The following is a 21,220-nucleotide window of genomic DNA, read 5'->3' as shown; positions in this document are numbered from 1 at the left end:
GAGAGAGAGAGAGAGAGAGAGAGAGAGAGAGAGAGTGTGTGTGTGTGTGTGTGTGTGTGTGTGTGTGTGTGTGTGTCTGTCTGTGTTTGTGTGTGTAGTCGCACGTTTGTACGTGTGTGTTCGTGTGTAGGTAAGGTTTTTAGACATTTTTTACATTTTAATTGTTTGTTGAATTTTTAGTACATCAGCACACTGAACCTCACCCTTTCCATAAACGTACTGCTTTCTTGCGCGAAAACCAACACACAATCGTCATAGTCAATGGTCTAGTAGAGGTTGCTGTCTTAGATGTATTATTCATAATGAGTTGTCACATGGGATGTTTATAGCCAACCGCAGATTCATTTACAATAAATCGTGACAGTCTGTAATACATTTTGACCACTCTATCTACAATGAAGTAGCTCTAAAACTTTAGTGCTTTGCTTATTATGATATCAGTAATACAACATGACGTGGCTCACCTCAAAGCTACCTCGAGCAGCGACCAAGGTCCAGTCGCAGACCGTTTTTCTCCCCTCCACACACCGGGAGTAAAACGCCTTGATGCTTCGGAACTTTGCTGCAACGATAACGGGCACCACGTTAGATACGACCATACCGTGTCCACAACTAAATCATATTTAATTGTCTTACAAGTGTATCGCAAGGAAAAACTAGAGACCGTGATATCATGTCTTTAAATGTAACTTCTCTTAAAATAAGAGCTGTCAGTGTTACAAAGTCTCTGTAACATACACATCGATTAAATATCACTGATGTACTTGGAAAAATTTTATCCATTTATAACAGGTGAGGAATTCAATACTTTGATTGATTTTTATTATTTCCCAACAGTAGCATTAAAATAACACTAGTTCTTCGATGACAGCCCAAGGTATGTTCATTACGAGATACATTTATTCTGCAATGAATAATTTTGTTTCGATAGCAGTTATTGGAGGCAATCACTATTAGACAGACAGACAGTACTATTAGCAAGACAGTGTATCGCTATAGTTTCAGATATACACCAAGTATAGTTATTTTAAGTTCGCATTTGGACAGTCATTAGGCCGCGATTTGTTTCCTACGATCCGTTCGTTCAATATGGCACCGTGAGGCAGGATCGGTGATTTAATTAGTGATTACTTAAGGGAACAAATTGTTGGTGATATGGAGTTACTGGTAAATAATCTATGCAACAGTGTGGTGGTTTAAATCCAAAATCTCTCCGCAGTGTCTGAAGAGATCACGATTTTTACAAATACCCTTTATCTGAGTCAGTGTATTCTCACCGGGCTGCGCCTTTCCTTCTTTTTGGCAGAGTCATCAGCAACCAAAGTTCAACATTAAACCTAGAAACACTCTTCAGCGCCATGTGAACTATTCAACAACACGTACGACGTAACAACAATATTTACGATAGAAATTTTACTAGCGACATTTGAATCAAGAAAACTCCCAACGGAATTGACATTTAACGATTTCAAAGGTATTAATTTAACTTCTTTGAGTAACAGAAAGAGAAAATCCTTTGATTTGGTGGCATGTCAAATCAGTACGATTGCATGCAGCTGGAACATGTTTACGTATTGCCTTCTTCTTCACAAAACAGATTTGGTGATTAATATAGGTGATGCCTCTCTCATTATGAAATTAAATAATAAGTTAAAGGATAGACGATTCCCAACTAAAATTGTGAAAACGCCAACAAAGACATCTGCCCCTATTAGTCACGCTCTCGTTACCTTTGTAGCTGCATGACGTATTGAAACAAAGTACTGGAATGTGTTTCTTTTTCCATTTTACATACCGCGAAATAACATCACACTACGTCGTAACGTTTCAGAGTTCCAGTACTTCGCCGCTACACATCCAGTATAAGCTTACACGATATTGAAACTGCATCTGATTCTATACGGTAAGTAAACAGAAGGCACTTAAGTCAGTAGTTCATATCTGTCCCAGATACGTAGCACCTCGCTTGTGAAGCTGGGCGTTCGCTTCGTTCAAAGCTTCTAGAAGTACTCAACAACTTTAAAATGTTTCGTTATTTGAACTCGAAACACAAAGTGTAACAATACAATATATGAATCAAAACTGGAGCCTTTTTAATTCAATAACTGACACGACGTATTCTTATAGTTAATTCAGGTGTTCGGGTGAATATGCATCTAATTGCTAGGCAACTGTTCTCAACGGTTTAGATAACATAGCATCGGTATTAGCATATTCTGTGAAAAACATTAAAGAGCAACGCCAATAGGTGCAGAGCCCTACACTGTTTTTCAACGTCGATAGGAATGGGTAAATTTTAAATAAATCATTGTCTCTACCACAAAGTAATGGTGTTTTGCGACTGCGAGGTTACCAACAGTATATAAGAAAAAACGTGAATACCTAATCAACTCCCAATGGATTTAAGTGCTAACTACGTTCCAAGATATTAATTCAATATCCTGAAGCAACAGGAGACGTTAGCTCTCTTGTTACAGAGCCAGCTCGACTAAATGTTACAGCTGTTATCAGTTTCCAAGGCTTCTTCTTCTTCCTCACAGACGAACGAAAGTTCCAGCAGCACAACTGTGCAATGATCATAGGCAACGTGTATGTACAATTGACAAGCAAGAAGGTTGGTGACACTTATCATCGTGCAATTGACTGATTAATCTGTGAAGGTATGACAAACGTAAGTGAACTTCGTCAGAAACTCAGCAAAGTGCTTCGTCTCTGCAAGTCAGGCACCTATCTTATGAACCTGTATGAAACATTAAGACAAAGTGATCTTTCACATGTTACACTGTACTAATTACGCGTTCCGAAATCATTACATGGTCGGTCGTAAAACTTCAACTTCCCGGTGCTTCTCCTCTAAATTCGCAGTCTTTTAAATGCTTGTACGATATTCTAATTGCAGATGGCTTTGTATGGTAAATAAATAGGTTAGCTTTAAGTGAATGGCTCATACCTCTTGCGGGTACATTGCAGCTCGCCTCTGAAGCTGGGCGTTAGCTTACTTCAAAGCTTCTACAGCACCGCAAGAATTTTAAAATGTTTCCTTAGTTTTCTTGAAACACAAACTTCGACGCTACAACACTTGTATCAAAGCTGAAGTTTCTTTTACTGAGTAACTCACAGACTTCTAATACTCGAGAGAATACAAAAGTAATCACTAGTCAACGGTCCTCGAAGGTTTAGGTGACATAGCATTGTTGGTAGCATACCCTGTGATCAACATTAAATAGCAACACCATTAATACCAATCGCAGCAAACACAGAGCACATTGTTTTATAGGAACGTCGATATCAATAGGTAAACAAGCAGTGCAGTAAAATGTTTAGTAATTTAAATATATCTCAGACGAAATAATCATACCTTGCTATTGACAGATATACAGCAGTGTCTAAAGGATGAAAACGCCCGAATAACTGATAAATTCACAAAGAATTTACCAATTAAAAATACTCCAAGCTCTTTATTCAATATCATTAACCAGTAATAGAGTTATACGCCTTTGTTATGGTGAATGATCAGTTCAGTATGACCCAAAACAGTTGGCATCAGTTTCCAAAATGCGTTCGTTCCCACAGACGGAAAAAAATCCAGCAGCATGACACTGGTATGACTATAGACCCTATGTATGTGTAATCGACAAGCGAGAAAGATTGCTAACAACGTTGTCGTTGTTAATGTCAATCACGGAAAGGAATAGAGCATGCTACAACTCTATCCGTCTGTTCTCACCAACGAATAATATTTGGAGTAAAGTGGATAGTTTACACAAGATACGACGAAAACCAGAGAGAACATATAATAAGAGCCCGATGACATTCTTCAAGACAGCGACGGCAATATAGACCATTACAATAAAAAAAACATAAAACATTTTCTGTAGGTTGTGCTGTAGAGCTTTAATGAATGTTAAGAACTGCCATGTGCAGGACACAGCTGTAACGGCATATTTTATTACAGACGATCGGTTTCGGTCTAGAACCAGAAAATCATCGGGTCCAATAACCATCTATCCTGTGCGTTTGTTTAATTGGAACGGCAGTTAGCAGATGTACAAAGCTCCATCATTGATATTATCTATATATAGATGGAATATTGGGAAAAAACGTTGTAGCGATTAAATGGACGTAATGTTATGAATGTACAGCTAGTGTCAATGACTGAACAACATACATCTCAAACTGCGATTCCATTTACTCAGACAAATAGATGAGACTGTTTTTGTACACGATGATGATCTGGTCATAGACCGAAATCGTTCGTTTCCGTTAAAATATACCGATGTGTATTGCATAACGCACTTCTTAACAAACAAACAAAAAACATAGGAACTATTTGAATGACTACATGAAATGAAATTATTGAGTCAATTGCTGGAATGGGAGAGTTGTGGATACGGACATACTGAAAAGGTTGCTAAACCAAAGAACATTTAAGAACTTCGCTTGAATATACCGAACGTAAATACATAGTAAACACAAAATTGGATTCGAATAATTCGATTGACCATTACAGATGAAATGACGACAGTGGTACAAGACACCTTCACTAAACAACATAACTGGAAAATAGCACGCACACAAGTTCTTACGGAATCACGAAAACGAAAACATAAAAAACAAGCCTAATTGCAGCGTACGCTGTAGCTATATAGAGAGCGATAAAAGATCCCCTACACATGTTTCTAACATAAAAAGAAAAAACTGCAAAAATGGTAGGACTAGAATCGAATTCTTCGCTTGACCTGTAGCTCAAAGCAAGACAGCGATATCAGACAGAGCTCCACAAAACGACTTATTCGAAAAATATCGCATAGGAACTTTTCATTGATAAACCTAAAACTATAAAAAAATAACACACAAATGATATCGTAGTATATACAAACGAACCTCATTATTCTCGAGAAAAAAGCGAGCAAAAGAAAAAGACATTCACATGGGTATTTGCTATCATATTTCGTGAGAACTCTATTCCTAAACCAAGGACAGAGATACAAAACAACACCCACTTAACATCGACTTAATCGAAAAATTATATATACAAATTCCTTTAGAATAAACAGAAAGAAAAAAGTACAAAAAACTGGAATCACATGACAAATGGAAATAAGAAGCTGAATAATCGAAAACAAATAATTCACCAATAGATACCAAAACCTCCATCCAATTCAGCTAAACAAATACTACGAACCACAAAAAATAAACGGATATGCAGCACGAGAGTGAGCGACCGGTAAAAACAAATTGAGCCTCTTAGAAACAGTGGATTTCATAAGAGAATCGTCTCAAGGAGTCACATTCGAAAAACGGCCAAATATTTCTAAATTAAAAAAATTATCAATTAAGTTACCACCTGCAATGCAATTTCGTTAGGCCTGATCTCACTCTCGACGAACTTCCCACATTAAAAACACAGCTAATTAACTACAAGTATCAAATGACAGTCGTAATCACTAACCGTTTCACCCACAAAAATTAATCTTATGCTCTGAAGGTCCTGCCTTCCCTTACCCTGGGAAATCTTGCGATATGCAGAAAGAAACTGACAAATATTTGTCAGAAAACAATAAAAATATAATCGTTACTGGTTTCTCCATGGCAGTTTAAAGTGTGGTCTCACGTTTCACGTAATTTAAACCATCGTATGTCGCGACGTATGTGAAATAACAGCATAGTTTACAAAAATGGTTCAAATGGCTCTGAGCACTATGGGACTTAACTTCTAAGGTCTAGAACTTAAAACTACTTAAACGTAATTAACTTAAGGATATCACACACATGCATGCCCGATGCAGGATTCGATCCTGCGACCGTAGCGGTAGTGCGGTTCCAAAGTGTAGCGCCTAGAACCGCTCGGCTATTTCGGCCGGCCATAGTTTACAGATTACACTGGTAAGTGTAGTTTACAGATACACAACCTCAGGCTAACTTTTAATAACAGTCCGCTTACATCCAATTCAACATAAAGTCATGACGTCACATTGGATGTCGTGGAACAAAGCAAACGGGTGGAATATGCCAATGTGCTTGACAAATTTGCCATTGAGGAACTAAGAAATTAGTTTGAGAACACAAAATGAAAGTGCATGAACTACGCCAAATAGAAAGTGTTGAAATCTGTCTCAGAAAAGCAAGAACTTAATATCTGATTCTCCATGAAAAACTGAAACACAATGGTGTTTCACGTTATATACTGTAAGTAACATAAGGTTCTGTAATCACATCACACTCTACCACATGCTTCAACCTGCTAGTATTTCTTCGCTAAGTACACAGACACTTAAAAGCTTCTACGATATTCTAACTACAGATGATTCCGAAACGTGAATAAATCATTGACAGATACGCGAATAACTCATACCTCTTGCAGGTAAAATGCTCCTCGGATCTGAAGCTGGGTGTTCGCTTCACTCAAAGTTTCTAAAGCTCCCTATGAACTTTAAAATGTTTCGATAGTTGTTCTCGAAACACAAAACTCACTCTTCAGCACTTGAAGCAAAGCTGAAGCTTCTTTCACTCAATAAATCAAACAGCGAATTCGGATAGGCACTTCTAGTACTCGAGACAATACGGTAGTTATTGCTAGGCAACCGTCCTCGACGGTTTCGGTGACATAGCATTGTTGTTAACATACCCTATAATCAACATAGAGGCAACAGAGTACAAAATTTTATAAAAACGACCACAGAAATGGTTAAACGACCACTGAAATAAAATTTTGAATAAGTTAAATATATGTTGCAGCATTTCAGAATATAGAATCGCTTCGAAGCGACGTCGCACGCTCGTCTCCTCAATCGCGCATTCACGTAATATGTTTAAATGTATTCACATGCTCAAAAATTAATTCTCTCAGCGCAGCGAACAGTGACATTTTTTCTGCGTCCGTTTGTGTGATACGACAAACTTATTTTCGGGTGTACTAACTTCCGATATCTTTCGCTGAATCTCTCCGTTCTGAAAATGGAAGATTTGTTACTGAGACGGATCACATGAGCAATAGCTACTTTTCTTCGGCATACACTGACGGAAAAAAGCTGAAACAACCCAGTAGCGCCACTATGAGAATGCGAACCATGTTTGTCTTAGATACACACTCAAAATGTCGTGAGCGATTGTTACCTTTGAGGTTGAACGAGGTGAGACGATGTTAGTCAAGAGACATTTATCAGCTCTACAACCAGTAAGAATGAGACAGTGTAGTAGGGATACGAAAGGCTGAATGTTCCTTCTGTGATATATGGGTCTGGAGTGCGATTTCGTATGAGAGCTCGAACACTGTTGTGGTCATCCCTGGAACATTGACTGCAATAATGTACGCCAGTCTTGAGCAGCATTCCGGCCTGTGTTATCCAACAAGATAACGCTCTGCCACATACAGCTGTTGTGACCCAAAGTGCTCTAAAATGTTGACATGTTGCTTTGGCCTGCTCGATCACCATATCTGTCTCCAGTCGAGCAGTATGGGACATCATCGGGCCACAATTCCAACCTCATTCCACAACCATGATTAACTGTCTGTGTATTGGCCAACCAATAGCAATCAATACCAATAGCAATAGCAACCGCAAGAAACTGAGAGATGTAATAAATTTACTTTTTGGAAAGATTAGTCATTTCAAATGGTGGGTCGCGTTGTGACAGTTTTCCGCTCTTTGTAGTAACTCATTTGACTTTGAAACACTCTATGCAGAGATTATTACCTCCAAAGCAAATGCAGTTAAGTAAGGAAAGGTGAAAATAAGTTAATGTAAGGCCCCTTTCTAGAGAACATCTAAAATGTGAACAGGCGACCATTAGTCGCATTCAACCAACGTCAGTAGAATTACTGCTTCATCACGTAACGACGAATTTTTAACCTATCAGATTAAGAAATTATTACAAACAGCTAATGCTAACCGCAACTGTAGTTGGATAAGAACAGAAAAGCCTACGTGCCTACCACAGTGGTATATAGCAAAGTGTTACGGCTTGTCTAGCACAAATTCTCATGCTCTGTCACCATTGAGACCCTAAGCTTGTCGTCCTATCTCCAGCTTACCTTTTCAAAGCAGACGTTCTACTATCAATTGCCTGCAGTGAAGTGCCTCAGTCTCAGCATAAAATGCCTTTAGTATTTCATTCTGAAAAATTCACAAGAGTTTTGAGGTAGTACATTGTATTTACATACTAAATGTTTACCACGATGGGCCTTCCTCTTTCTATCTTTCCCTCTCCTTCTCTCTCTCTCTCCCTCTCTCTCTTCTGATGCTTTCTTTTCTTTAATGTCCTTGAGTAAAAGTATTCTCTTAAATCGGCATCTCGTACCAGTTTTCTGAAACACACAAGGGTACATGTGCAGAAGGATGATAGTACAAAAATGCATAAGGCTTTATCATGATACTCATTACAACTGCAAAATATTTCCTTACTGTAGTTACTGTATCTGTATTTATGAGTTCAAGTTACCTCCATTTTTCACACTGTAGTGATCCTCGCCAAACCATTGCAGCCAAGGTTGGTACTCGTATTGCTGTAACACTTTTTTAACATAAAAAAGGTGGGCTCCCGCAGGATAACATTTGCATCCCCTGTGAACATAGTGAAACAAGTTTTTCATCTTCAGTTTCTTGATCTCACGTACTTTCACCTGAGGTGGCAAGTTATTACACAGTAGCTTGGTGCCTTATACTACCGGTGTATTGTACACTAACTATCCACATTGGTTCAGCGCTTAGTGCATCTTACTTTTGGCAACAAATATTAACTACAACACGCAAATCGTCCTTGCAAGTCAAACTCGACCTAAGTGTCAACCATTACACTCGTCTTTCAATACTGCCTCAAATTTGAAAATCACGCACAAGTACTCCACATACATTCGTCTCCTTCTTCTTCGTTCTGCACCAGTCCATAGTTATGAAAGTGGTTAACATCCATTAAACGAATCTTTTGAGATGGTAGATGTGTAGTCGACCATTCAATCTGCGACTCATGAGGGTCGCACTCTCATGAAGTTATTATGAAAATTTTTGTCACTCTGCAGGCACTACAGTATACGTAAAGAACTTTTATCGTACAAATCAGCATCAGGTACGTCATTTGAATTTATTATGTCTTCAGTATCGGATACTTTCAACATATTTATCAGAGAGTATACATATATGCCACTGAATGTACAGTCGTGCTCAAAACTATCCGAAAGACATGATTTACATTTCGCCTGTCTCGCATGCAACCCCCATAACGCAGCTGTCCAGCAGGTCCTCTAATCGCTACCCGGTACAGTCGTTTGACTATTGAAAATGTTTCCAACAAGTCACCGCTAGGAAACACTGCCCTGTATCGCAATAACCCAAGATGTAAAGTAGTACTACGATACTACAAATATCAGGGAACACCTTATCACATATAAGACTGTCCTTAAGGTTTGTAGCTAACATTTATTACAATTAATGACATACCTGGGATGTACCCACTCTCGTTATTACGACAGATAAGTAATTCACATAGTACGTTCGTCATATGTATCATATCCTCTACAAAGTAACATACTGTACTTATTATATAAAATAAAATGACATTAAAATTTTCAATTATTGACGAGCTGCTACTTCAACATATGTATGATCTTCAAATGACTATGAACCGTGTTGTTCTCCATATTGATTCAAATCTGGGTATGCAGACCAAGCAAACATTTTGTGATAACGAAAACAAACAGTAATTCCTGATTAGGCATACAGAGAGTGATATTCCTCGATTTTAGAGACTATCAGCTATCAAATATCAACTTTAAACTACATAACGTAAACATTTTTAACAGACGCGAGTTCCTACCCAGCGTCTATTGTCCCTGTTAACGAACTACCGGAGATGTTAAATACTGCTTCTTCACAAGTAACTTACTTGAAATGCCGTGAGGTAAATCTTTGTGTTAGACAGGGATTCGAACCCAGAACCTAATCAGATTGTTATCGAAGCAAAATGAACTGTGACATATAGTATCTACTCGGCAGTAGCTGGATGTTTTAACTGAAATGACGAGAGGAAAAATTAATTTTTTCCTTCCCAGACTCCAACGCGGCACCTATCGCTGTTATATTCTAGAGAAAACGACCGTTATATATGGGTTTGTTACACCAGCAGTGACATGTGAGCATGTTTGAACTTGAAGTAATATGACGAAAACTTCCGTGCTGACTGGGAATCGAACCCCATTCATATCGTTGTTGACTACAAACAAAGAGACATCAGCTACCAAATTATTCTGCACCAGCAGTTCGGAACAACATCTTTGAACTTACAGTGATCTCGCAAATAATTCTGTGTCTCACTGGGAGTCTAAAACGTCAGATATCATTAGTGTTGACAACGAATGAAAATACATTAAAAATCAACATTATTATCCATCAGCAGATAAATGTTCTCATGCTAGAGCTTGATAATACATAATGAAAACATTAGTGCCTGGCCAGGATTCGAAGCCATTCACATGTGGTGATGTTGAGGAATCTGCAGTTTTGAACAAGTAACAAATTGTAGTGGAGCTGTATTGTTACGAAGGGATCAAATTACGCATTAAGGGCGGTCTGAGTTGCATTCACAGTTCAGAATCAATTTTCTCGACTTACAGAAGCCCAAATAAAAGATGGAATAAGTGTCCTGTGACTTTACATAGCGACTGTTTCATCAGTAGAAATAAATAATTACTATATATGAAAGGTTACTGGCGGTAGAGTTTCTACATGTCTCCACTCCTGACTTTATTGTAGTTCAACCTGACGTCTAATTGTTAGAGAAGGAATATCATGATTAATGTGAATATGAGACCACAATGCCATTATAGCTTCTTCACTTGACGTAGCTAGGAGACCATAGAATCTGTCTCTCCTTATCAAAAACCATCATCAGAAGTCGGAATGGAACCACACCACAAGTATACGAACCTATCATCTATCCAACAGACAACCAAATCCTCTTTTCTGTAACTCGTTTTTCTATCGTAACGGCGTTGCTCCATAATCGATGAGAATGCTGACACACACGCTCCCTGTAGTGGTTTGCAGCATGTTCAGTACATTCATTTACTTGGTTGACCGAATGGCAATGAAGTAGCAGCCTCTGCTACCCAGTACATACATTCGACTCTATTTTGTAATCACCGAAATGAAATCACGTAACAGCCATCTACACAGAACTGTCAACAGTGTAGGACGCAGAAATTTAAATAGGGAATGTTCCCTTCCACTTGAGCTACTCTATTGCGCTATCTATTTGTTGAAAACGTCATGCAAAGCAAAAGAAAAGCTGTAACTGTCTGTCTCTCAGAAGACTAGATCGGGCCGTATGCATTATCTCACAGCACTGTGGAATGCAGACGTTCTGGAGGAACTGTTGTTGACTTCTGGAGCTGCTGTAGCTACGTGTGAGCTATTCGCATGTGGAAATAGGACTAACTGCTGATAAATTTCGTTCTTTTCAGGTTGAATAGACGGCCAGGCAATATATGCATCTCGAAACTTTTGTATTACGTATGGAGAGAGCGCATCGTGGCAAAATAAGTCAGAAAAGTATTTTCTACATTAGCTGTCGTGTGGTAGATCCATTTTGTTCTTCTTCAAACCATGTTGCCCGCATCTCGTGGTCTTGCGGTAGCTTCCCACGCCCGGGTTCCCGGGTTCGATTCCCGGCTGGGTCAGGGATATTCTCTGCCTCGTGATGGCTGGGTGTTGTGTGATGTCCTTAGGTTAGTTAGGTTTAAGTAGTTCTAAGTTCTAGGGGACTGATGACCACAGATGTTAAATCCCATAGTGCTCAGAGCCATCTGAACCATCAAACCTTGTTTGACAGCTTTAACTGAGAAGAAGTTTTCTTCATGTATGTAATTAATAAACTGCATGTGCATTGCCAGACTGTTATAGATAATATCAGAGAATTCCCATATATCATTGATGATTCATTTCTCTCTCGTGTTTGCTATTGCTTTAACAACACTAAAAGAAACCTTAAGAAAATTGTACACTGTGTTATAACAAATGAAATAAAACTACCCACGATAACCTGACGATGAACGTCTGTTTCAATAAATCTGAGTATCTGTACACAAGCTTGTCTCTATCGGCACAAATTAGTAAAATAATACTCACCTACATTTCGATTGGGTCTGTTTTTAATTGGTATGCTGTGTCATACTTAAGAGGTATGCAAATGTGGCATTTCATGAATAAAGTTATATATTTATAGCCGGCCAGAGTGGCCTAGTTGTTCTAGGGACCACTGTCTGGAACTGCGCGACCGCTATGGTCGCAGGTTCGAGTCCTGCCTTGGGCATGGATGTGTGTGATATCCTTAAGTTAGTCAGGTTTAAGTAGCTCTAAGTTCTAAGGGACTGATGACCTCCGATATTAAGTCCCACAGTGCTCAGAGCCATTTGATCCACGTATTTCTAGAAACCCAAAATTTGCTTGTCTGCATCGCAAAGAGGTGTTACCTGTTGTGCAGAATTTTAAGTTTTTCACCATTGCACTATGAGCGTAAAGTATTTTCTTATCGCTGTTAGATCTGACTTCTTGTAGCTCTTTCACAGAAGGGATAAAAAAATGTACAGTTAGCGAGAATGGAACCGCAAACCTGAACAGACGCTTTTGACAGGTCAGCGTGTTACCACAGAGCTAGCGATGACGTATGTTTATTGGTTTCCCTTATGTGGTCAGTGGTGCCTAGAACTCGTAAACCGCTGGTTAACGGACTAAATTAGTTGAGATTTCCTTGTGCAACGACTTTTCTGGGCTGTCAGCCGTAAATTTACAGTCGTTTGTTGAACCTCATGCGGTAATAACTCAGACTATTCAATGCAAATGACAGGAAAAATCAAGTTAACTTTGAGGCTTAATTCCTTGTACACCATAAAGTAGCCCGTCAATCACAAAGTTGCAAAATATGCCTTGCCTTGTTGCCAAATTTCAGTCACAGTACCAGCAGGAATAATACGAACCGACGTGTTCCTACAGCGGGCATGCAAGCGAGCATAGTTGGCGTCTCAAAGACGTGGGTGCCACGGCCTGTAATACGTAACACGTCTGATTCACATTTCTGTAACTAGGTTAAGGGTCTGGAGCGTCGTTACTGTAATACTCAGAAATGACTGAAACTAAGCATCATAAATCAGTTACTCTCGCAGATGTTTTTATATTTCTTTCGTAAGTGCACTCAAAACTATGAAACTCATTCAGGGACATTTTCCTGCCTAGCCGATAGTGGAGCACAACAAACAAATAAAAATAAAATAAGAATGTGTGTGCGTGTGTGTGTGTGTGTGTGTGAGAGAGAGAGAGAGAGAGAGAGAGAGAGAGAGAGAGAGAGAGAGAGAGAGAGAGAGAGACAGAGAGAGAGAGAGAGAGACAGCTAGAGAGAGGGAGAGGGAGAGAAATATAAAAAAGAATGAGAGAGAGGGAGTAAAAAATTGTTCTAAAGGAATTGAATCATGGTATGTAAGTAAATCTTTCACTAAAATGACACATTCCACATCATTAAGAAATGTTGTATTCATGATCTATGGAACATGTATTAATCTAATCTAATCTAGTCATAGTGCTGGCTAGCCATAAAGAGTCATGAGTTACCGAAATCTTCGCGAGTATCAGTAATCAGATCTAAACTTTAAATTAAAAGACGACAGTTTTTGTAATGAACCGGGACTCCTATCATTACCTTTTCGTCCCTCTTCCCTGTTAACTAACCATGAAAGATGTCTGATACACCTCCATTCTGAAGTAACAACGTGTGAATGCCTTTAAAGATGAAGCGCATGATGTGAAGATCTGTGACGGAGATACGATCAAAACACGTAATCGGATTGTTAACTAAGTAAAATCAAATGTTACGTATCGGTTTTTCTTACCAGCTGCTAGGTGTTTGAACCTAAAATATGGACACAAATTTTTGTGCCTGAGCGACAATCAAGCCGCACACCTACCCTCCTTCTACATCATCCACGAATATACCTTAAGTATCAATTGCTGACTCACCAACTGTAAGAAGAGTTTGTGCAGAAATAACGACACCTATTCCGTTTGTTGGACAGACATTAAAAATCCAGCCATATGCGTGACCTCAAGGCACTGTAGAAAGCTGAGGTTTTGGAGGAATTGTTCTTAACTTCAGCCGCTGTAGCTCGTATCAGCTAGTAGGGTAACGGTAAGTGTTTCGCATCGTACATAATACGTCACGAGTTCGAGTTTATTAACTGCCACATTTTTTTAAAACGCTGTTCTGCTGTCTGCTAAAGTTATCTATGTAATGGAACTTTGAACACAATTCCCTTCACTCCTCAACCAAAAGTAGTCGCATTTGGAAAACGGGCTAACGTCTGTGATATTTTGTTCTTTTCGGGTTTAATAGACGGCCAGGCAGCAGATTCATCTCAAAACGTTTGTATTATGTTTGGCGAGAGTGCATCGTGTCAGAATACGTGAGAAAACTATTTTCTACATTAGCTGTCGTGTGGTAGTTGCGTTTTATTCTTCTTCAAACCTTGTTTGACAGCTTTAACTCAGAACAAGTTCTCCATATGCATGTAATCAATAAACTGCACGTGCATTGTCAGACTGTTATAGATAACATCACAGATTTCCCATACATATCGTTGATGATTAATATCTCTCTCACCTTTACTACTTTTGCTTAACAACACAAAGAGACACGTTACGAAAATCGTGCACTGTATTATAAGAAATGTAATAAAACTACCCACGATAACTTTACGACGAAAGTCTGTTTTCATAAACCACAGGAGTGTCTCTATTGGCGCGAATTAGTAAATACTATTCACTTAGATTTCGATTTGGTCTGTGTTTAATTGGTATGCTGTGTCATACTCAAGAGGTATGCAAATGTGGCACTTCATAAATAAAGATATGTATTCCTGGAAACCCAACACTTGCTTTTCAGCAGCAGAAAGAGGCGTTACCCGTTGTGCAGTATTGTAACTTTTCGCCATTGCACTATGAGCTGAAAGTATTTTCTTGCGATTCTCTTATCGATATTTGATATGACTGCTTTTAGTTCTTTCACAGAAGGGATAAAAACGTTATAGTCAGCGAGACTGGAACTGCGAACCATAACAGATGCTTTTTCAGAAATCAGCACGTTACGACAGAGCTGGCAAAGAGGTTTCCTCTTACGAGGTCAATAGTGGCATGATCTGGAATTCCGCTATTTAAAAGACGAGATTGGTGGCGATTTCCACGTGCAACTACTTTCCTCTGTTGAAAACAGTGAATTTACAATCTTTTGCTACACCTCAACCGATAATAACTTAGATTATTCAGTGGAAGTCACAGGAAAAATCAAGTGAACTTTGAGGCTTAATTACTTGCACACCAGGAAGTAACTCGTCGATCACAGAGTTGCCAAACATACCTGTGTGTGCATGCATTTAAAGATGTGGCACATAATGTGAAGTTCTGCGACGGAGATACGAACCCAACACGTAATCGTATTGTTAACTAAGTGAAATCAAATGTTATGTATCAGTTTTAATAAGCAGCTGCTACGTGTTCGAATTTAAAATAAGGATACTAATTTTTGTGCCTGAGCGAGAATCGAACCGCACACCTAACGTCTTTCTACATCATCCACGAATATATCATAAGTGTCAATTGCTTACTCACCAACAGTAAGATGTCTGCGTGTGTGACCAGAAATACCGAAACCTGTTGCGATTGTTGGCAACACATGAAAAGACATTAAAAATACACATTAGTTTTCATTAGCAGGCAGGCGTGCACGTGATAGGGCTTTGAATGAAATCATGAATATTTTTTGTACTGGATCAGGGTTCGGTCCCACATAGTTACCTTTGGAGAAGTTTGGAGTCTTGGGAAAATGAACGAAATTGTTGAACTATTCCGTTGCGAGAGATTCGGATCCTCGAAAGAGGAGATACGAACTGGAATCATAGCCCAGCACCAAATTTTTAAACATATTTTGTTCAATCCAGTACAAGTAAAATAAGAGCCCTGTTGCTTTAAATGACCATCGGTTCATCAAACAAAATAAAATTCTCTAATGTAAGTTTCCTGGCGACAGTACTTCTGTTTACCATGACTTCAGCCTACGGCATTTCCAAACGTAAACTGGCTCTGCCCGGTTGGTAATGAAGGAACGTGATGTTTCATGCTGATTCTGGATTATAACGTCTTTCTCTTGAAGTTACCAGAGGCAAAGTAAATCTGTTTGTGCCTCTTAAAAGCAAATGCCTGCACTCACGCACTGCACCGATGATAATTCCTTCCGCCAGACCATTGTGGCCACATTTCCCAGTCCCAGGAGTCTGCTGCAACGGTCCATGTGCTTAGCTTACAAAATTAGTCACGGTGGAGAAAAATGCTAGCCTATTAAATATTGAAGTAAAAGCAAGCTTGTGACTCGCAGTTTAAGCTATTCTCAAGTCAGTAGGATTTAACGACTCTGCTAGGCACCATAGCTTCGATGTGAAGCCATTTTAAATTTTTTACGACTTCAGCGAATTTCATAGTTAGAGAAAACCCACTGTAAAGTGTGAAGTTACCGGACAATATGATTATTACTGTCTTTATTACTATCACTTTCCTCATACCACTGCTGGAAGACATGTACTTGAGGATCATTTAGTGCCTTTTGGTCATTATAGAAGCAGTTGCCCAGGGACAGGTTCTTTCCCTGTCTACAGAATCCTTTACTGGTTAATATCAAACATTACAAATTAAAAAAAAAAAAAAAACGTGCTGACTTCCTTCATTTACCTGCGCCTAGAAATGGCTTGCAAAACTGATAAACCAAACGCCAATGGATCTTGATGCCTTCCGATATACGTCGCTGTCAGTTCTTCGATATGATTTGGTCGACATGACCTGTTTCAAGTTGTGTCTGATAGAGAATGTTTTAGAAAATCGGCTGTTTTCATTCTAAGCTATCCAAGTTCAAAATTTTCGCAGTATTAATTCCAATTTAATATTCGCTTCTATAATGTAGGGAAGTATTTCCCAGTTGCAAAACCCGCATCTAACTCATTGAGCTTACACTTAGTCGCTGACCATACAGCCTTGCTCAGAGTGACACTAGTTTTAATAATGTAATGTGGCGAAGACTGTTTGCCAGTGATCTTTCTCACCGGAAAATGCATAATTCACTCATTGGACTCCATACGTACACTGTAACAGAAATTTCTATGTGTATGCAATGCATACTGATTGTACAATTTAGTGCTGCTGTCTCTTCCACTTCTGTATACAATATGCCTGACCTAAACGGCACTTTATCATTACACGCCCGAGGCCACGCAACATCATTGATTTGATACATTGATTTTAACAGGGGACCTAAAACTGCTTAGGCCGGCCGATGTGGCCAAGCGGTTAACGGCGCTACAGTCTGGAACCGCACGACTGCTACGGTCGCACGTTCGAATCCTGCCTCGGGCATGGATGTGTGTGATGTCCTCAGGTTAGTTAGGTTTAAGTACTTCTAAGTTCTAGGGGACTGATAACCTTAGAAGTTATGTCCCATAGTGCTCAGAGCCATTTGAACCATTTTGAACCAAAACAGCTTAGGTCTGACCCGCCACTGCCCGCACCGAAACTAGGCATACTATGCGATATCGCTCTCTGTATGTCTAGTAAAGCTAACCAGTGTCCTTAAATAGTGCAAGGAATCCCGCTAACAGATTTTTGTTAGACAAAAGTTCTTCAGGTCTAGTTGTCCCGAGGATTCTGTGTGTTGTACTCCTCAATGCCATGCATTCGAAGATTAGGTGTGATGTAGTTTTTTCACCCTCATCGCAGGTCCTACACTTGAGGTCCTCTTCCGTTATACCCATTGTGTGTAGGTGTTTTTTGAAATTCCCATGGCCTGTCATCAGTCCAGTCATGAGTTTGATCACTTTCCTGTTCAGTTCCAGGATTACAGAGCTTCTTTTAAAACATTGCTTGGGCATCATTACCTTGTCATGTTTTTGTTTATGGGCCTTGATCCAATATCCTAAGTGCTGTATTCTAAGCTTCCGTAGTTCTAATTTGATCATAGACTTGGTGATAGTCAGGAGAGGTTCCGGTACAGTAAATGGAGTTGTTGCCCTCATCCTAGCCGATCTATCGGCTTGTTCATTGCCACAGTTTCCTGAGTGGCCAGGAACCCACACTAGGTACACCCTATTGCTTCCCCCTAGCTCCACCAGAGCACTGTGGCCATCTGCAACAATCTTAGATCTTGTTGCAGGAGATGCCAATGATTTCAGGGCTGTCTGGCTGTCTGAATAGATGTAGATGCTACGGTAATTGTAGCACTTATGCGTATTCTTCTCCATACATGCCCTGGTTGCAGTAATTTCAGCTTGGAATACAGAGCCCAGTTTCCCTAGGGAGATGATGCTCTCTAGTCTTGGCTGAACTCTGTACGACCCTGCCACAATGCATTGGTCTGTTTTCGACCCATTGGTGAACCAAATGATGTCCCCTGTATGATGCCGAACTGTTTTTTCCCACTGTTCCCTACTTCCAATTATTATGTTGTAAGGCTTGTCGAAGCAGATGGGAGTTATTATATAGTCGGCAGGCATTTCTTCCGCCATTCCTATATTTACCTCACTCACTATGTTAGTGCGTGATTCTGGCTATCCGAATGAGACCCAGTTTTTCCCAGTTTTAAGTCTGTGTGCCCCAGCTGCTGCCTCCCTCTAGATCCAAAGGTGAAGTGGAGACATATCCAGCATGTCTTCCATTCCAGCGGTTGGTGTGCTGCTGATTTCGCCATTTATGGCTAAGCGGGCCAATCTCAGCACCTTAGCAAGCTCTTTAGCAGCATCCACTGTTCTACCTTCTTCCACCACACTACAGCCCCATAGAAAACCGTAGGTCTAACCACTGTGGTTTATATCCAGTGCATACTCTTGGGGCTTAGGCCCAAGTTTTTGCACTGGATAGAGTACCTTTTGCCTTGGATCAGATGCTCTTAATGTGAGGGGTCCAAGTTAGCTTCTCATCCAAGGCTACCCCTTGATGTTTCACTATCCCCTTCACAGGTACAGTTTCATCGAACAGCTTTAGATTCCAACTTGCGTGATGAATATGTCTCATCGTAAATGGCTCCATAACAGTCTTCTTAGGATTCATTCTCAGATCCTGTTTAATTAACCATTTTTGCACAATGTCCAACCCTCCTTGTGTCATATTTCTGATTGTGTCAGTGAATTTGTTAAATATTACTATGACACGGTCATCTGCGTATCCTTCGCAGAAGCATTGTCTGGAATTTAATTTCTCAATGAGTTCCTTCACCACTAGATTCTACAATAGAGGAGAGAAAACACCTCCTTGTGGGCATCCTCTAGCTGTTTTAATTACCATCTTTTCATTCATCATGGTAGCCCTTGTCTTCTTCCAAAAAGCATGCCCCTGGTCCATCTACATATAGTGGTCCCCAGGTCAAGCAGCTCTGCTGCCCTTACCATCGAATCGAATGTCATGTTACTGAAGGCCCCCTCAATATCCATGAAGATGCAGAGGGATATTTCTTGGAAGTGAAGTGCTTTTTCCACATTCCCAACGAGTTGGTGCAGAGCTCTCTCACATGATTTACCTGGTTGTTATGTGTGTTGGTTAGGGTGTAGAGGGATCCTAGTTAGCCTCCCCTCCCCAACAAATACATTAACTAGTTTTTCCAATGTTTTAAGAATGAAGGAAGACAGACTGATTGGTCTCACATCCTTGGCCTTGGTATGATCGATTCTCCCTGTCTTTGGAATGAAGACAACGTTCACTGCCCTCCAAGCATTGGGAACGATTCCTACTGCTGGGCTAACCCTGAATAGCCTACATAGGACTCTTACACGTTTTCCTCCTGCCTGTTGCAGGAGAGCTGGAAAAATTCCTTCTGGGCCAGGTGACTAGACCCACTGGAATGTTCCCACCGCCCACTGTATTCTGTTGAAGTTCACACACTCCTTGGCCGATTCCCAGTCATGTCTTCGAGTGCCTGAGAAATGTAGTCTCTCTGGGATCACATACTGGTCTGTGTTGTCCGGCAGAGCATAGTGAGCTTTTAGGAGCAATTCCAGCGTCTCATATGCTTTGTATATTATCCAACCTCCTTCCTCGACGTACCTCCAGGATTAGTTGGTACTCTAGTCAGAATCTTGTGATGTCTGGCTCGTGCAGTTGTGCCTTCCACCTCCTCACAGAATGCCTTCCAGGACGCCTCCTTTGCTTGTCTTACTGCAGGATTGTATTTGCCAAGGGCCTCACAATATTTAGCCCACTGTCCTTTACGTCTCGCAATATTAAACAGTCTCTGTACCTGTTTTCTTTGCGTTTCCACTTTGTTATTCCACCAAGGAACACTCGTATTTGTGCACTTGCTGGTGATTGTGCAGTTGTCCTGATATGAGGCCACTGTGGCAAAGGTAACAGCCTCTGCTACTTTCTCAAATCCATCTGGATTCCTTATCGAGGTTTTAATTTCCGATAAGCCTATGTCAAGATCCCTCCTATATGTTTCCTAGTCTGTTTTCCTGGGATTCCTATAGGTCATGGTCCATCTGATTCGCATTTCAACCTTGAATTTGCTGTACATGTGGTCCGACGAAGACGGCTCCTACACTACATGCCAATGTGTGACATAGCTATGCATCGTCATGGAACCAAAGGTTATGTCAATTACTTCTTCCCTTCTGCTATTCCTGAAGGTAGGTTCATTACCGCTATTTAGGACCTCTAAGTTGTTAGCTAAAGGAGATTTAAGAAGGTACTCAAAAGGTACTCAACTCTACTGTTGGTATCGTTGCTGCCCCACACTAGGTTGTGGGCATTGGCGTGTCGCACCCCACCAGCAGTTGATCACCTTTCCGATGGGAAGTCTCTACCGTCTCCTCACCTTCAAGGGAGGAGGATAGCTGTCTTTGAAATGAAGGCCGGCTGCGGTGGTCTCGCGGTTCCGGAACCGTGCGACTGCTATGGTCGCAAGTTCGAATCCGGCCTCGGGCATGGACGTGTGTGATGTCCTTAGGTTAGTTAGGTTCAAGTAGTTCTAAGTTCTAGGGGACTAATGACTACAGCAGTTGAGTCCCATAGTGCTCACAGCCATTTGAACCATTTTTTTTTTTGAAAGGAAGGTAGGCTGAGGCCAAAATAATTTCCCTCCTGATACCTTCCTCACATTGCTGCATTTTAATAGTCACTAAGTCCCTGGAGCAGAAATCCATCATTGGCAT

The sequence above is a fragment of the Schistocerca gregaria genome, chromosome 5 (genome assembly GCF_023897955.1).
Source record: "Schistocerca gregaria isolate iqSchGreg1 chromosome 5, iqSchGreg1.2, whole genome shotgun sequence".
NCBI classification, from domain to species: Eukaryota; Metazoa; Arthropoda; class Insecta; order Orthoptera; family Acrididae; genus Schistocerca; species Schistocerca gregaria.
The sequence above is the reverse complement of the archived record's forward strand: the minus strand, read 5'-3'. Positions refer to the sequence as shown.